The following is a 19,402-nucleotide window of genomic DNA, read 5'->3' as shown; positions in this document are numbered from 1 at the left end:
TGGCATTGCTGTGGCTGTGGCATAGGACAGCAGCTGTAACTCCTATTTGACCTGTAGCCTTGGAACCTCCATATGCTACAGGTGTGGCTCTAGACACAAACAAAACAAAAATCAACAAAAACAAACAAAAATAAGAAATTTATTTTCCCACTGTCTTGGAGTCTAGATGTCTAGAGTCAGTGTAATGGCAGGATTGATTTCTTCTGATGCCTCTTTTCTTCATTTATAGATGGCAACCTTATGCTTTATCATCAAGTTATCACTTGTTCTTTAAATTTCAGTGCCCGAAACTCTTCCTACAAGGTCAAAATTATATTGCATAAGACCCATCCTAAAGCCATCATTTTCAGTTAATTGCTTCTTCAAAGACTGTATCTCCATTTACAGTTACATTCTGAGTTATCAGGGCTTAAGCCTTTATCCTGCAATTATTGGATTTATTCGTATACAAACACACACACAAACATTTTCGTGTGCATGCACACGACATGCACAGAGGCATATGCACATATAATCTTCACTTTAAATGTATAATGTTATCTTTCATATCCATATAACTCCAATTAGATAGGCTCCAATTGCAATTGTAAGTTACTTTACAATTATATCTGACAAGTCTGAGCAATTACCATCTCATGTATAGCAAAATCACAGCTCATGTATTCCCAACCCACTTTGCATGGAGTCATTGGCCTCTGACTCCAGAATAAATCACTCTGCTTCTTCCTTACATCTACACATTTGCAGCAAATGAATCCCAGCCTCGAATTCAGAGATCACAGAGTCTGTGTTCAAATTCCTGGTATCGTGACCATATTGTTTGAGAGGATACATTTCTTTTAATTTTATTTTTTTATTTTTTTTAAGTTTTTGTTCTCTCTTTACACTTTCTTTGTAAAGATTTTTTTCCATTATAGTTGGTATACAGTGTTCTGTCAACTTCTATTGCACAGCAAAGAGACACAGTCATATATATTTTTTTCTTACATATACATATATATATTATTCTCCATTTCATGTTCCATCAAAAGTAACTAGATATTGTTCCCTGTGATAGACAGCAGAATCTCACTGCTTACCCACTCCAAATGCAATTGTTTGCATCTATTAACCGCAGACTCCAGTCCAACCCACTCCCTTGTCCACCCCCTTGGCAACCCAACATCTATGCTCCATGGCCATGAGTTTCTTTTCTATGGAAAGTTTCGCTTGTGCCATATATTAGATTCCATATATAAGTGGAAATATATGGTATATGTCTTTCTCTTTCTGACTTACTTCACCTAGTATGAGAGTCTCTGCTTCCATCCATGTTGCTGCAAATGGCATTATTTTGTTCTTTTTATGGCTGAGTAGTATTCCATTATATATATATATCACATCTTCTTAAACCATTCATCTGTTGATGGCATTTAGGTTGTTTCCATGTCTTGGCTATTGTCAGTTGTGCTGCAATGAACATGTGGGTGCATATATCTTTTTCAAGGGAATTTTTTTTTCTAAATATATATCCAAGAGTGGGATTGCTGGGCAATATGGTAGTTCTATATTTAGTTTTCTGAGGTACCTCCATACTGTTTTCCATAGTGGTTGTACCAATTTACATTCCCACCAGCAGTGCAAGGAGGATTCCTTTTTCTCCACACCCTCTCCAGCATTTATTTGTGGACTTGCTAATGATGGCCATTCTGACAGGTGAGAGGTGGTACCTCATAGTAGTTTTGATTTGAATTTCTCTAATAATTAGTGATGTTAACAATTTTTATATGTGCTTATTGGCCATCTGTACATCTTCTTTGGAGAAATGCCTTTTCAGGTCTTTTGCCCATTTTTCAATTTTTTTTTTTTTGCTGTGGAGTTGTGTATATTTTAGAGATTAAGCCTTTGTCAGTTGCTTCATTTGAAACTATATTCTCCCATTCCATAGGTTGGTTTTTTTTTATGGTTTCCTTTGCTATGCAAAAGCTTGTCAGTTTAATTAGGTCCCATTCATTTATTTTTGCTTTTATTTCTTTTGCCTTGGGAGACTGACCTAAGAAAACATTTGCATAGTTTTTGTCAGAGAATACTTTGCCTATGTTCTCTTCTGGGAGTTTGATGGCATCTTGTCTTATGTTTAAGCCTTTAAGCCATTTTTAGTTTATTTTTGTGCATGGGGTGAGGGTGTGCTCCAGTTTCATTGATTTACATGTTGCCCTACAGTTTTCCCAGCACCACTCTCTTTTTTTCCCATTTTATATTCTTGGCTTCTTTGTGGAAGATTACTTGACTGGAGGTGTCTGAATTTATTTCTGGGTGCTCTATTCTCTTCCATCAGTCTATATGTCTGTTTTCAGTACCACACTGTCTTGATTACTGTGGCTTTGTAATATTGCCTGAAGTCTGGGAGCATTATGCCTCCTGCTTGGTTTTTGTTCCTCTGGATTGCTTTGGCAATTCAGGTCTTTTATGGTTCCATATAAATTTTTGGATTGTTTGTTCTATTTCTATGAAAATTGCATGGGTAACTTGATATGAATTGCACTGAATCTGTAGATAGCTTTGGGTAGTATGACCATTTTTTTATTTTAATTATTATTATTATTTTTTTACCTTTTTTTTTCTACTGTTCAGCATGGTGACCCAGTTGCACATACATTCTTTTTTCTTATATTATCATGTTCCATCATAAGTGACTAGACATATCCCAATGCTACACAGCAGGATCTCATTGTTAATCCGTGTTTTTGTTTTTGTTTTTGTTTTTTTATCTTTTCTAGGGCCGCTCCCACGGCATATGGAGCTTCCCAGGCCAGGGGTCCAATTGGAGCTGTTGCTGCCGGCCTATGCCAGAGCCACAGCAGCACGGGATCCAAGCCACATCTGCAACCTACACCACAGCTCACGGCAACTCTGGATCCTTAACCCACTGAGCAAGGCCAGGGATAGAACCTGCAACCTCACGGTTCCTAGTCAGATTTGTTAACCACTGCACCACAACAGGAACTCCTGTTAATCCATTTTTAAGATATTAATTCTTCCAAACCAGGGTCATGGAATATCTTTCCCTTTCTTTGCATCCTTTTTAATTTCCTTGATTAATGTTTTATAGTTCTTCCTTGGTCACATTTTTTCCCAGGCATTTAGTTTTTGTGGGTGCTGTTTTAAGTATTTTATTTTTGCATTCCTTTTCTAATATTTCATTGTGAGTATATAGAAATTCCACTGAATTCTGAATGTTAATCTTGAAAAAACTAAATAATCAAAATAAGAAATGCAAAAGGAGAAATCTCAATGTATACTATAGAAATACAGAAAACCATAAAAGAATACTATGAGCAACTACATGCCAAAAAATTTGATAACCTAGAAGAAATGGACAACTTTCTAGAGACTTACAGCCTGCCAAAATTGAGTCAAGAAGAAACAGATCAACTGAACAGACCAATCACTAGAAATGAAATTAAATATTTAATAAAAACACTCCCTACAAATAAAAGCCCAGGACCAGGTGGCTTCATAGGTGAATTCTACAAAACATACAAAAAAGAACTTACACCATATTTCTTAAACTTTTCCAAAATATTGAAGAAAGAACACCCCCAAAGACATTCTATGAAGTTGCCATCACCCTAATAGGAAAAGCAGATAAATTTACTACCAAAAGAGAAAAATATAGCCCAATATCTTTGATGAATATAAAAGCAAAAATTCTCAACAATATTTTAGCCAACTGAATTTAACAACATATAAAAAATTTCATAAACCATGACAAAGTGGGATTCATTCCAGGTGCACAAGGATGGTTCAACATACACAATCAATCAATGTGATACACCATATTAACAAAAGAAAAGTCAAAAACCACGTGGTCATCTCAATACATTCAGAAAAAGAATTTGACAAAATCCATTATTCATTAATGATAAAAACTCTTACCCAAGCAGGTATAGAGGGCACATACCTTAACAAACTAGAGCCTATTTATGACAAACCCACAACAAATATTGGAGAAAAGCTGAAAGACTTCCCTCTAAAATCTGGAACAAGACAAGGATGCCCACTCTTACCGCTTTGATTCAACATAGTATTGGAAATTCTAGTCACCACAATCAGGCAAACAAAAAAAATAAAAGGTATACAAATTGGGAGAGAAGAGGTAAAATTGTCACTGTATGCAGATGACATGATACTATATATAGAAAACCCTAAGGACTCCACACAATAATTACTTGAAATGATCAACAAATTCAGCATAGTGGCAGGATACAAGATTAACATTCAGAAACCATTTGCTTTTATTTTTTCAATCAAAGATTGGACACTAAACCCATTCTGTATTTCTTCACTGCAGACAGAGACTAAGCTTTAGCATTTATCAAGATAATATTTAAATTTGAGAATGACAAGTCCAATCATCACGGGTTTTCCTTCTGGTTCCGACTCATCTTTGGCTCACTTTTATTGGTTCTGCTTTTCTTGAGAACCCTGACTAATGCAGACTTTGCTGCTGAGAATATCTCTAGAGAATCAGAATTTTAAGGATTAATCATCTAAACGTGTTCTGGCATCTCTGGTACTGGCTGCCTAAGATGATTAAACATTAGTATTATCTAAAGACACTAATGATTATTTCTAGTAATATTCTAATAGTCTTCACTGATAGTCTGTGGCATGGTTTGACAATAGAGACATGCAATTGTTAAAATTGGCTTCTCAAAATAAAGTATAAGGAGCAAGGATCTGGGTGGCTAGGTATATGATATTTTCACACTTTTTTTAATCTGGATAATGAATATAATGAAGTTGACCTACTGCCTCTAATATCATTGGGCAAATTAGGGAATGGAAAGGATAAACTAATGGATTCAAATTCCCAAATTGTGAGCCACATAAATGGCTTCAAAATTTCATTGCCTGCCCTTATTTCCAGTAGCTGCAGAAATGAGTTTTCTGAAAACACAACCCAGAATCTCCAGTCCTCACAGAATGTCTTCACAGAGTGTCTATTATTAAAATGAGGGCACTGATTGTAGGGGGAGAAAATGTAATCCTTAAAACTGTAACAAGAACATGTGAGAAGTCTCTGATGAAGTTGGGACATTGATCCTCTAAATTTTGCTAAGTCTATGTGGCCAAGAGAAGTAGTGTTGCCATTCTGATCACTTTGTTGCAGATAACTCGGTGCAGACTGGCTGAGGGAAGTGTTATGGCCTCTTCTGAGGCTGTCATTGTGCAATTCAATGCAGATTCTCATCAAGAACCACCCACACCACCTTTCTTTGCTTCTGGACCTATGACTAGATAGGAGTCCCACAATCCATAAAGGTGAGGTAGGAAGAATGACCCATGTGGAGGTACACTACACTCTGAAATAACTGATTTTTCTAATTTATATAGACAAATATTGGGAACATGTGTGGCTATTAAGGGTGAGGGACAGTGGTGGAATGAATATAATGTTAGATCAGACCAAATTTATTGCTAGGGGCCTATTAAGCCAAGATTCTTCTTTCATGTCACAGATGGCAGAGTTAAAAAGAATTCTAAGAGATTTGATTGGTTAGTCTGCTAAAACATGGAGCAAAAATGTGAGCTAATTTTTAATGGAGAACCTGCCTTGGCTTAATGTTGGGAAAGTGATTCAAAGTCCTAGGGAGACTGGACTGTTAGAGAGGGTTTCTCATTTAATATATATTCACTCACACTGGGATTGTGCAAAAGACATATCTTTCACCAGCAAGTTGAGAAATACATTTGTGAAGGGAGCTCCAGCAATCTTGAAGATATGCATGATTAGTCTTCTCTATTGGCCAGATCTTACAAAATTTGAGGCTGTTAAACTGGGAATTCTAAATGTTGTGATGTGAATTGGATCCCAGAGTGGCAGGAGCCAACTGGCAAAACTCAACTCTCAAATTTCAGTGGTCATTGGAGTTCCCTTGTGGCTCAGCAGGCTAAGGATTCAGTGTTGTCACCACTGTTGCTCTGGTTACCACTGTGGCATGAGTTCCATTTCTGACCTGGGAATTTCCACATGCCACAGGTGCAGCCCTCCCCAAAAAAGTGAGGTGGTCCTAGTTACTGCAATGGATGGCAGAGTCAGAATAATTTGATTCATATATACCTATGACATTGGCTAGTTTATCATGACTTTTTAGAAGTAAAATAGGAAACCTATTAAATTATTACTTGATCTGCATAAGCAGACAAGATTAGATCAAGTGAACCAAAGTCTAACTAAAGCCATTAAAACAGATAGTCACAGCTGTTTAACTCCCAGACTTGATCCAGTTTACAGACACAGAATTCTTTCAAGGAAGTGTTTCCCTTAAGGAAGCACCTAGTAAAAATCCAGAATTTATATTCGTAATATTTACACCAACCCTTCCCAAAGTGACCTAAATATTTTTCCAGGGATCTGCACTGGGGAAAGAAAATAGTCACAATTTTCTGGAACTACTGAACACTGATATTGAACTGGCATTGATTCCAATTGAGACCGAAAATATCACTATGGCCTTCCAGTCAGAGTAGAACTTTATGGAAGGCAAGTGATCAACAGAGTTTTAGCTCAAGTCCATCTCACAGTGAGTCCAGTGGATCCCTGAACCCATCCTGAACTTGTTTTCCCAGTTCCAGAATGCATAATTGGAATGGATATACTTAGCAGTTCACAGACTCCCCACACTGGATCACTGAACTGTAGAGTGAGGACTATTATGGTGGGAAAGTACAAATGGAAACCATCAGAACTGATATAGGGATAGAAAGATTTCCATTGTTGCAGAGGACAAGTTGGAATGGTAAAGTGCTATTCATGCGTATTAATGTTCCCTTGGCCAAAGGTAATCACATAAATAGATCAAGAGTCAGTCTAGGAAGGATAACAAAAAAAAGGATATAAGAAATGTTTTATTGGAGGCCATTGTCATATAGATATAACATGATTTATTAATGACTCCATAATTTTCTATTACATTTATACATAATATTTATTAAAATATTTCTCAATATGAGCTTCATTTTCCTTAAAATATAGTGCTGTTATAAACATTATGATACTCATAAATTATTTGTATGACTACTTTTTACACTTACATCCTTACATATTTAGCCTTTTTGTTTTTTGTTTGTTTGTTTGTTTGTTTTGCCTATGAGGGGAATCACTAAATAATGACTCTGTGGCATCTAAGAGTGTTTTGTTTCTTTAATAATGTTAGGGTAGTGTCTAGAAAGGCACTAATAAAATAGGAAAATGACATAATTTCTTTCAATCATAGAACATACTGCATTTCACATCTTCTAGTTTAGTTACACATATCTATTCATTATAGTGAGGGGAAAACTGATCTTTAAAATTTAAAACACTGCTAAATAAATGAACACATCTGCCTTAGATCTGAAGACATAAGGATCTACTAGAAGGAAATTATATCATTATATTAAAAATTTTAAAACATTACTGAAAAGTAGATTTTGATTAAGTATACATACAAATTAAACACATGAAAGAATAATTTGTATTATTTCAAATATCTCACAATGTTGATAATTTCAGAAGAAATTTTCTCATTGTCTTTCTAACATCTTTGTTCTGCAGACTGTATATCATAGGATTAAACATCAGGGTGAAAATTCTATAAAAAAGAGAGAGCAGTTTGTCTACCCCTTCATACTGATTGGATTTGGGGGGGGGGTTGTTTTGTTTTGTTGGGGTTTTTTTTTGTCTTTTTGTCTTTTGAGGGCCGCACCTGTAGCATATGGAGGTTCTCAGACTAGAGGTCTAATCGGAGCTATAGCCACAGGCCTACACCAGAGCCACAGCAACATGGGATCCGAGCCATGTCTGTGACCTACACCACAGCTCACAGCAACACCAGATCCTTAACCCACTGAGCAAGGCCAGGGATTGAACCTGAAACCTCATGGTTCCTAGTTGGATTCATTTCTGCTGTGCCACAACGGAAACTCCGGTTTTAGGTTTTAAATAGGTGACAGTGGCTGATCCATAGAATAAAAGTACAACTACGATATGGGAAGAGAAAGTGGAAAAGGCTTTGGTTCACCCTGTTTTTGATGGCAGCTTCAAGATGGTGGAGATAATTCTGATATAGAACCCAGAAATCAACATAAAAGGAAGAGTGACAAATAATACACCAAATATATAGACCACCAGCTCATTCACAAAGATGTCTCCACAAGCAAGCTTCAATAATGGGGGGACATCACAGAAGAAGTGATTGATTTGGTTTAAACCACAAAAGGGCAGAGAGAAAATCTGGCATGTTTGTCCTATCTCGACTGGAGTTCCATTGATCCAGGAGGCAACCACCAGCTGGACACAAACCTTGGGGTTCATGACTAGAGGGTAGTGTAGAGGGTTAAAAATGGCCACATAGCAGTCATAGGCCATCACAGCCAGAAGGAAACATTCTGTTTCTCCCAGCATAAGGAAGAAACACATTTATGTAGCACAGGTAAAAACAGAAATAGTTCTTTTCTGGGTCCAAAGGTCCATGAGCATCCTGGGAAGAGGGACAGATATATAACAGATTTCTAGGAAGGAAAAAATTCTGAGGGAAAAATACTTGGGGGTCTCAAGAGTGGCAGCTACTTTTGTTATTAGAATAATTATGCCATTCCCCAATAGGATAATCATTTGATGACTAAGAAAACCCCAAAAAGAAATGAGTGAAATTGGGGAATATCAGCAAAGTCCAAGAGAACAAATTCCATCATTATAGTAAGATTTGTTTCTACAATTTTCAAATTATTTTCTTTCTGTGGATTTACATTTCTTGACTGCATTTTCTTCTTTTATAATTGGATTGAGACATGGGCTTTGGTTGTAATAAATTCTTAGTTACTTTGTCACACTTGTTTTCTGCGATTCTGGGAGATTTGATGTGAAATGAGGAGATAAACCCTCATCTGCAGAAAAAAATCAATTCAATATATATATTGCTTAAATTATATTCCATGTTAGATCTGCATTTAGTTATACAAATATGAGCCATATGCATAGGTATTTTCACTTAAATTATGGTATGAGAGGGAGTATGTAGATAGCTTATTTCTTTTGGCCAAAACTCAAATTCAAACATTACTTGACCACTTCCATGATTTTCATTCCCACCTAATCTGGTCCATAACATAATATCTGTCCTAAAACATCTAATGCAATGTTCTGCTGACTATTTACATAGCTTTTCTACCCTTGACATTAAATGCAATAATTCAACCTGTAAAGAACAGAGCACAAGGCTCTGCCCCAATATGTTACTACATAGGTGCTTCTGAATTAAATTAAAAATAGAAATTACAATTAAATTTAGAAGTGAGAAAGGGTTATTATAACTATAAGAATATAAAAGCCATTTTTTTATTTTAACTCCCTATAATTTTCCAGCAATGCTCGTTCTAATTTTTTGAATTAAACTAGATCTCTTTGCTTAAAAAAAAAAAACACAACTTTTGGCCTTTCACTAATTTTAATACTAATAATATTTGGGAATAGTGCTTTATTTCAAGCCAAAATTAAATGTTCCTAGGGAAAAGTAAAATCAATAAATAAGAAATTCACCAGGGAGGAGTTCCCATTGTGGCGCAGTGGTTAATAAACCTGACTAGGAACCATGAGGTTGCGGGTTCGGTCCCTGCCCTTGCTTAGTGGGTTAACGATCCGGCGTTGCCGTGAGCTGTGGTGTAGCTTGCAGACGCAGCTCGGATCCCGCGTTGCTGTGGCTCTAGCGTAGGCTGGTGACTACAGCTCTGATTCGACTCCTAGCCTGGGAACCTCCATATGCCGTGAGAGCAGCCCAAGAAATAGCAAAAAGACAAAAAAAAAAAAAGACAAAAAAAAAAGAAATTCACCAGGGAGTTCCCATTGTGGCTCAGTGGTTAAAGAACCCAACTAGTAACCATGAGATTGTGGGTTCCATCCCTGGTCTTGCTCAGTGGGTTAAAGATCTGGCATTGCAGTGAGCTGTAGTGTAGGTCACAGACATTGCTTAGATCCTGCCTGCTGTGGCTATGGCATAGGCCAGTAGCTACAGCTCCGACTAGACCCCTAGCCTGAGAACTTCCTGCTGCAGGTGCGGCCCTCAAAAGACAAAAAAGCCAAAAAAAAAAAAAAAATTCACCAAAGTAGTCCAACACCTTCCCTGTTTATGATCCAATTTGATTGGGTACCATAATCAATATTACAACATGGGCTACAAAAGTTGAAGCAAATATTCTTTTGCAGGAGATTATAATTTGAAAAAAATAAATGCTTCACAATATCCCCAGCAGAAGGAAATTCACTAATAAGAGGTCATTCCTTCTCACAGAAATCCTTTACCTGTAATGGCAACATTTACTTTATTATTAACATAGTAAAATCTTTAACATGAATGCAATACTTCTTCTTTGAGTATAGTTCTCTTAATGGCTTTTTTCATAAAATGTATAAATTTAACATCATTATCCTTATTAACAACAAATTAGAAATGTATATATTTTAAATGCTTAAAACTAACTTTTTAATCAAAAAGTCACAAATCTACCTCAAATACTGCTATCTTCAATAATGAATACATTTCTGGCCTACATATATCCATGATTTTAGTTGTTTGATATTATTTACTGAATCTTGATCATTAAATTAATAAAATTATCCTGAATTTAATAAGAATATCAAAATATTTACCATTTTCAATTTGACTGATGCAGCTTTTCTCTTACTGAATAAGTATTTATAATATTTTAAAGTATTAAGTAGTTTTTGATCTATAAGGTTTTTAAACAAGAAGTGCACTTGCTTTTAAAGAGCAAGTACTCTTATGAGGAAACAGTCACTTCTTCCTCCTGGGAATATCTCTTTTCCCTCTTTACATCTAATTGGTAGTTAAGTGTTCTTATTTGCAGTTAAATTAGTGTATTTTTGGAAACAATTCTTCCATGATAGAAAAGACTTTCCAGCAGATTCTCCACAGAATATAATTGCATGCACTCTCCAGTCACGAAACAGGGTCAGAAGGGCATGGATGTCCTAGGGGAAAAAAAAAAAATACTCACAATGGTCCAACATTACCTGCAGGAAAATATTCAAATTCTTTATCAGTTGATTTCTTACCTGTGCTAGTTGATTTTCTACAAATCAAATAGATCTTTTCAGCAGATCATGCATTGTTATTATCTGGTCACATTCTACTTATTTTTGCAAATTTAAGGGGCAGTAGTTTTCTTTGAAGAGGGACATGTTTGTGGTTGTGGGATAAATTTTGTGAAGACAGAGGCAATTCTGTGTTATCAAAATTAAGATTACTTTATACAAATTATGATTTTCTCTTCGACACCATGGGAATCCCTGAATAGACACTCTCGGCTCATTAACAAACCATATAAAAAAGGATTAAGAAAAACTATTACCTATAAATTTTTTTCTAATGAAAAACCCCTGTCTCTCATTGCAACATTGAGTAATTTAACATTTCTCAATTTCAGACCTCCTCAAAAGACTTATGGGGAGAAACACTTCAAGCGTGATCCTAATTATTTCTAGCCCTATTGTTGCCAATACTTGGCCTCTGTTCACCTGTGCCAAATAGAAATGTGGAGACAGAGTTTTGGGCAAAGGAGAAAAAATAGCTTTATTGCTTTGTGAGGCAAAGGAAGGTCACAGCAGGCTAATACCTTAAAAACTGTGGTTGTCCCCACCCCCCGCTTCAGAGTGATTGGGAGGTGGTTTTATAGTTTGGGGAATGAAAAATAGGGCCACAGATAAGGATCAGGGTAGAGGTGGGCTTGCCTTGTTTCAAAGCTGGTGTTCAGTGGTCTGGTCTTCTTTCCAGAATAAAGAATTCTTCACTAACATCTTCCATTTGGGGGGTTTACTTCTGTAGAAGAATTCAAAGATATTGTTATCTATATTCCTTGAGGAAGGACCAGGACCCTTCTCCAAAGCTGCATTGTTGTTTCTTGATTGCTCCTCTCCGGTCTCTGCGTCCCCTCACTTCCCTGATTAGAAATTTTTGAACTTACCCTCTGGAACCCAGGGAAGGTCATGGAGGCTGAAGTTCATTCCCCCAAAACAGAAATGGGGGATACAGAAAGGCTCATGTGCCTAGGAGCCTATAGGACCCTGCCTGGTTTCACTATCTGACTGCTTTACATTTGATCAAGTTTTGTTATTGTTCCTGTAACATAGCCATTTTCCATGCCTGAGGTTCTTCTCATCTTTCCTATATAAGGAAAATGTTTCTTCCAACGTTGCTCCTCTCTCTTTCTCTCTCTTTCTCTTTCTCTCATATATATATATATATATCAGCAGCTTATACTCCCTTTTAATTCTTTCACTACACTTGCATTCCATGGTGCTAAGTACTTTCTTTTTTATTTTGGTTAGAATATAGTTGATTTACAGTGTTGTGTCAATTTCTGCTGTACAGTGATCCAGTCACCAGTCATATATACAAACCTGGGAAGTTCTGTCCCCACCTCCCACCCCTGCCTCCCTGACATAGGGATGTTCCCAAGCCAGGGATGGAATCCTGTAATCCCAGAAGGAGCTGTGACTTGCACCTTAGCTGTAGCAACACAGGATGCTTAACCCACTGTCAGGCGCGGGGTATTAAATGGGTGCCTGCACAGAGACAAACCATATCATTAACTCACTGTGCCACAGTGGGAACTCCAGAACCTGTGAAGTTTTAGATTCAAATAATCTCTTACAGATCATAAATGGTTAAAAGTCTATCAGAAAAAAATAAACTGACAATTATAAATATTCTACATGGTTAGTTTCATGAGCTATTGCTACTTTTGTCTCTAAATACTTAATCTTTTATTTCCCTAAGCAAGATTAATTTATAAATAATCCCTATTTTTGAGAACCTAATGGGAATAAAGAATGATTGGATAAAACATCCATGTTCCTACACAAACTTGGTAATTTCTACCTAATTACATACTCATTCTTTTTTTTGTTTTGTTTTGTTTTTTGTCTTTTTGCTATTTCTTGGGCCGCTCCCGCGGCATATGAAGGTTCCCAGGCTAGGAGTCGAATTGGAGCTGTAGCCACCAGCCTACGCCAGAGCCATAGCAACGCAGGATCTGAGCCGCGTCTGCAACCTTCACCACAGCTCACAGCAACGCCGGATCGTTAACCCACTGAGCAAAGGCAGGGACCGAACCGCAACCTCATGGTTCCTAGTTGGATTCGTTAACCACTGCGCCACAATGGGAACTCCTACATACTCATTCTTGAGTAATATTAGAACATGATTCCTTAGAAAGTATCCTGATATATTCTAACTATAAACTTGATCTACCATTTGAAAGTTCACTAACTTCATTAATACACAATTTAGTTCAGTAAACTAACCAAACAGTAACAGAAATGAAGGGACCCTTTTCCTAGTAATTACATTCCATAGGGCCTTCTTTACTCCCTTATATCTGAGGCTGTAGATCAGAGGGCTCAGCGTGGGGATCACCACTGTGTAGAACATGGAAGCTACTTTGTCCTGATTCAGGGAGTAGCTGGAAGTAGGTCTCAGATAAGTATAGATGGCAGTGGAATAGAACAGAATGATAGCTCTCAGGCGAGAGGCACAGGTTGAGAATGCTTTGTGCCTCTGCCTCCCCTCCCCTGAATGCATATGAAAGATGGAGAAGAGAATGTAGGAGTAGGAGGTGAGGATCACCAGCAGATTCCCAACCATACTCACATCAGCAAAAGTGGACAAGATGCTTTCATTAGGTGTGTGTCAGAACATTAAAGTTTAAAAATTGGAGGGTTCGGAGTTCCTGTCGTGGCACAGTGGTTAACGAATCCGACTAGGAACCATGAGGTTGTGGGTTTGATCCCTGGCCTTGCTCAGTGGGTTAAGGATCTGGTGTTGCTGTGACCTGTGGTGTAGGTTGCAGACGCGGCTCGGATCCCAAGTTGCTGTGGCTCTGGCTTAGTCTGGTGGCTACAGCTCCAATTAGACCCCTAGCCTAGGAACCTCCATATGCCGCGAGAGTGGCCCCAGAAATGGCAAAAAAAAAAAAAGACCAAAAAATAAAAATAAAATAAAAATTGGAGGGCTGTCACAGAAGTAAAGGATGATATTGGCCCTGCAGAATAGCAAACTGCTTACATAACTTGTACTAACCATGGAGTTCAACAGTCCTGCACTAAGAGCCCCTCCTGCCACTTCTTTTTTATGCAAACTATCCTGGACATATTCAGGGTATAAAGTAGAGGGTTGCATATGGCCACATAACAGTCATAGGCTACTCACTCCAAAATTATGCATTCAGTTGTGCCAAAGTCTATAAAGAAGAACATCTGCAGGAAGCAGCCAGCAAAGGAGATGGTTTATCTTTTCTGATAATAAGTCTACCAGCATCTTTGGAGTGATGGCGGATGAGTAACAAGTGTCCACAAAGGACAGATTAGCCAGGAAGAAATACATGGGGTGTGTGAAGTCAGGAACCTATCCTAATTAATAGGATCATTCGAATATTCCCCAAAACTGTAAGTGCCTAAATCACACACACACACACACACACACACACAAAAAGCATAATGAAGGTAATCTGTAGCTCCAGTGGGTCTGCTAATTTCAACAGTCAGCAAAGTATCATTTGTTCTGGCCTTTTATTACAAATATAGTGTGCTTGATCTTACATTGGGTGTAAATATTTTACAGGCTAAAGTTCACAAGAAAGGTAGAAATGTTAATGAGGCTAATCACGTATTGAAAAAATGCTGGGATAATAGAACATAGTAAATAGAATGACTGCAGTAAGAATAAAATTAGTGGACAAACGAATAAGCATTGGGATTTATTAAGCAATAGTCTGTATTGATTCTGGGTTGTAGGAAGCTCAAATCACTGATGTAAGTCCACGTATTTCCCTTCCATGTCTGAAAATGCAACACACAAGTTCTATTCTTTCTCTTCCAGCTACATCCAAAATTCAAAATAAAACTATTCTTGAAATCTCTCTCATTCTCCCAACAGGTATGTGTATTTAACTCAAATGCATTTATTTTCCTCTTCAAGGCCATTCTCTATATTCCTCAACTCCAAAATCCATGCATTGCCACTCCAAAATCAAAAGCACCAAAAATAGCCCATTTCAAATAACTGATATTTTGACATCTGTCATGTTTTTCAGAATATTTTGGTTAATGCTTTTAACAGTGAACCAAACAACTGATCTCATTACAAAATAAACTATCAAATTAATGTCACAGTAGCAATAGCAGACACTGTACCTGTGCAAGGCAGTGAATGACAGCACCAGATACTCAAAACTTCCTCCCAGGTCTTATTTGTGTAGGATTTTATTTTATTTTTTATTAGAATCACTGATAAATCAGTTGAAGTATAAAAAGAAAGAAGAAAATTTTCATCTTTTCAATGAAATGAAAGCACTGAAAAATCATTATATCTATCTCTTTGTAAAAACTTGAGACACCTTCTGAGTAAATACACATTGCTGCTTTTTATTTTGTTTTCCTTAAAGAAGATTGGTAAACCATGGGGACTAGATTATAGGTTTTAATTGAAGAGTCAATTCTCTAAAGATGAAAACTCCAGTCTCAAAAGGAAATAAGATATAATCACAGGCATTCAATGGAATCAAGCATTATGTGGGACTTGCATCATAAAGAAGTTCTCCCCACCCACCCCCACCACCCACCCCCCCACCCCCCACTACACAGGATGGAGATCAAGTTACTCTTACAGGTATACTTTTTTCCCCACCCTTTGTTCTGTTGCAATATGAGTATCTAGACATAGTTCTCAATGCTACTCAGCAGGATCTCCTTGTACATCTATTCTAAATTGTATCTGATAACCCCAAGCTCCCAATCCCTCCCACTCCCTCCCTCTCCCCCTGGGCAGCCACAAGTCTATTCTCCAAGTCCATGATTTTCTTTTCTGTGGAAAGGTTCATTTGTGCCATATATTAGATTCCAGTTATAAGTGATATCATATGGTATTTGTCTTTGTCTTTCTGACTCATTTCACTCAGTATGATATTCTCTAGTTCCATCCATGTTGCTGCAAATGGCATTATGCCATTCTTTTTTATGGCTGAGTAGCATTCCTTTGTGTATATATACCACGTCTTCCTAATCCAATCACTCTTGATGGACATTTGGGTTGTTTCCATGTCCTGGCTATTGTGAATAGTGCTGCCATGAACATGAGGGTGCTGTGTCTCTTTTAAAGAGTTTTGTCCGGATATATGCCCAAGAGTAGGATTGCGGGGTCATATGGAAGTTCTATGTATAGATTTCTAAGGTATCTCCAAACTGTTCTCCATAGTGGCTGTACCAGTTTACATTCCCACCAACAGTCTAGAAGGGTTCCCTTTTCTCCACACCCCCTCCAGCACTTGCTATTTGTGGACTTATTAATGATGGCCGTTCTGACTGGTGTGAGGTGGTATCTCATGGTAGTTTTCATTTGCATTTCTCTTATAAGCAGCAATGTTGAGCATTTTTTCATGTGTTTGCTGGCCATCTGTATGTCTTCCTTGGAGAACAGTCTATTTGTGTTATTTTAAGGATTTTGGCCAAAATTTTAAAAATAATAATTTCAATTGGCTATTTACTTGCATCTTTCTTTGTAATTTTATCTTGCTCCAAAAAGGTACATAGGCCACTACCAAGTTATTATTCTTCCCTATGTATGTGTGTGTGTGTGTGTTTGTGAATACCCCTCCCTTGTCTGGGTAAATTTAACCTCTAATCCAGCTCTGTGCTTTAGTGAAATATGTGAGAAGGGGAGGCTAATTACATCTATTGTTTTAAAAAAAATTGATACCTTGAGCTAATCAGACAATATGTAAGAAAACCTAAGGGTTTTTTTTTCTTTATCATTTCAGAATTATGTTGAATATGTTGATAGAATTGTCTGTGATTCTATCTTACAAGGAAATGAAACTCCTTGTAACAGTGGGTGAAGGGAGCATTCCTAGAAGGGGGTCAGCACTGACAGAGGCTCACACCATAAGTTTCAATGGTGTAGTCCTACTATACACATGATATGTGGAAATAGCAGTCCCTTAGGAGGAGAAGCGGGTCCAGACCCCACCTGGGGCAGGAGAGGGATGGCCACAAGAGCCATCATAGACTATGAGAAATGTTTCAAAAATGCCATCATCTTTAAGGGAGAACTGTCAGAATTCTGCTTTATGGGATTATTTATCCCTTTGGTAACTGTCCTGCCCTCTGTGATTGGAAATGTAACCCAAAAAGCAGAAGCTAATGTATCAGCCCTATGGTATTGGTAACATGCTTGAGGTGGAAAATGAAACCATGGGAGAAAAGTAACTGTAGCAATCTATCCACATCTGAAATAACAGGATTATAAACTGCTATAATCTTGCTATTATAGGAAGAGTTAGCAAGAAATATTTGGGATAAAATTAGGAATATATGGTGCTCTAGAGACTGTTCCTGGGACAGTAGCAGCAGCTTTCTGCCAGATTTAAGATATTTTGAAATCTATTTGGAAATGCCAAATATACCATTCATAGAATGCTTTTTTAATAAATTCTATTGGAGTATAGTTGACTTACACAGAATTCTTAACTGAAGCACAACACTGCTGCTCAGACTTTTCAGAGGAACATGGAGACAAAGACTCAACCCAAAATCTAATTAACTAAAGATAGTTGGCAATACTTTTTTTTTTTTAAGTTGGGAATTTGTCATATCTGTGGACAAATAAGCTCAGCCAATGCCATGATAAATGTTCAGATAAAGATCAATTCTCAGGATAATTTCCTAAACAAAAAGGGGGACAAGCCACACAACACCAGCCCCTGCACAGATTAGGGCAACCTGATTAGTGATCATTTCTGTGCTTTCTACAATCCTTTGGTTAATGTGGCACTTAGGCTATCCTGCCACTAGGTGGCACTCAAGTCAAATAGTAGGCTAAGTCCAACTCCAAATTTCACCCAGAAATTTTGGAGATTTGCTTGTCTTCAGAAAGTTGACAAATCTCTGGCCACACTCACCAAGAAGAGGAGAGAAAAAAACAAAATAAACAAAATGAAAAGGAGAAATCTCAATGGATACTGCATAAATACAAAAAACCATAAGAGAATTCTATGAGCAATTATATGCCAACAAATTTGACAACCTAGAAGAAATGCACAACTTTCTAGAGATTTACAGTCCGCCAAAACTGAATCAATAAGAAATAGATCAACTGAACAGACCAATCACTAGAAATGAAATTAAATATGTCGTAAAAACACTCCCTACAAACAAAAGTCCATGACTAGATGGCTTCACAGGCAAATTTTACCAAACATAAAAAGAAGAACTTATACCCGTCTTCTTAAACTTTTTCAAAAGGTTGAAGAAGAAGGAACTCTCCCAAAGACATTCTATGAAGCCAGAGCACCCTAATAACAAAACCAGACAAAGATACTGCCAAAAAAGAAAATTATTGGCCAATATCTTTGATGAATATAGACACAAAAATTCTCAAAAAAATTTTAGCCAACTGAATCCAACAACATATAAAAAAGGTTATACAACACGATCAAGTGGGATTCATCCCAGGTTCGAAAGGATGGTTCAACATATGCAAATCAATCATTGTCATACACCACATTAACAAAAGAAAAGTCAAAAACCACACGATCATCTCAATAGATGCAAAAAAAGCATCTGACAAAGTGCAACATCCATTCATCATAAAAACTCTTACCAAAGTGGGTATAGAGGGAAATACTTTAACATAGTAAAAGTCATTTATGACAAACCCACAGAAAATATAATACTCAAAGGAGAAAAGCTGAAAAAAAAATTCCCTCTAAAATCTGGAACAAGACAAGGATGCCCACTCGCACCACTTTTATTCAACATAGTATTGGAAGTCCTAGCCACAACAATTGAACAAAAGAAATAAATGGTATCCAAATTAGAAGAGAAGAGCTAAAATTGTCACTGTATGCAGATGGCATGATATGATATATAGAAAACCCTAAGGACTCCCAAACAAAAATACTCGAACTGATCAATGAATTAAGCAAAGTAGCAGGATACAAGATTAACATTCAGAAACCAGTTGCATTTCTGTATACTAACAATGAAATATTAGAAAAGGAATATACAAATACAATACCTTTTAAAATTGCACCCCCCAATAATTAAATACCTAGGGATAATCTTGAAAAAGGAGGTGAAAGACTTATATGCTGAGAACTATAAAACATTAATCAAGGAAATGAAAGAAGATTCAAAGAAATGGAAACATATTCCATACTCCTTGGTTGGAAGAATTAATATTGTAAAAATGGCCATACTACCCATTGAATCTACAGATTCAATGCAATTCCTATCAAGTTACCCATGACATTTTTCACAGAACTAGAACAAACAATGCAAAAACTTATATGTAATCACAAAAGA

At 37.0% G+C, this 19,402-nt stretch overlaps 1 pseudogene; it reads right to left on the bottom strand.

Annotated features, from left to right (window-relative positions):
• LOC106509413 lies at positions 7,520-8,790 on the bottom strand (annotated as a pseudogene).

The sequence above is a fragment of the Sus scrofa genome, chromosome 2 (assembly GCF_000003025.6).
Source record: "Sus scrofa isolate TJ Tabasco breed Duroc chromosome 2, Sscrofa11.1, whole genome shotgun sequence".
NCBI lineage: Eukaryota > Metazoa > Chordata > Mammalia > Artiodactyla > Suidae > Sus > Sus scrofa.
Note: the sequence above shows the minus strand (reverse complement) of the source record. Positions and strands in the feature narration are given on the sequence as shown.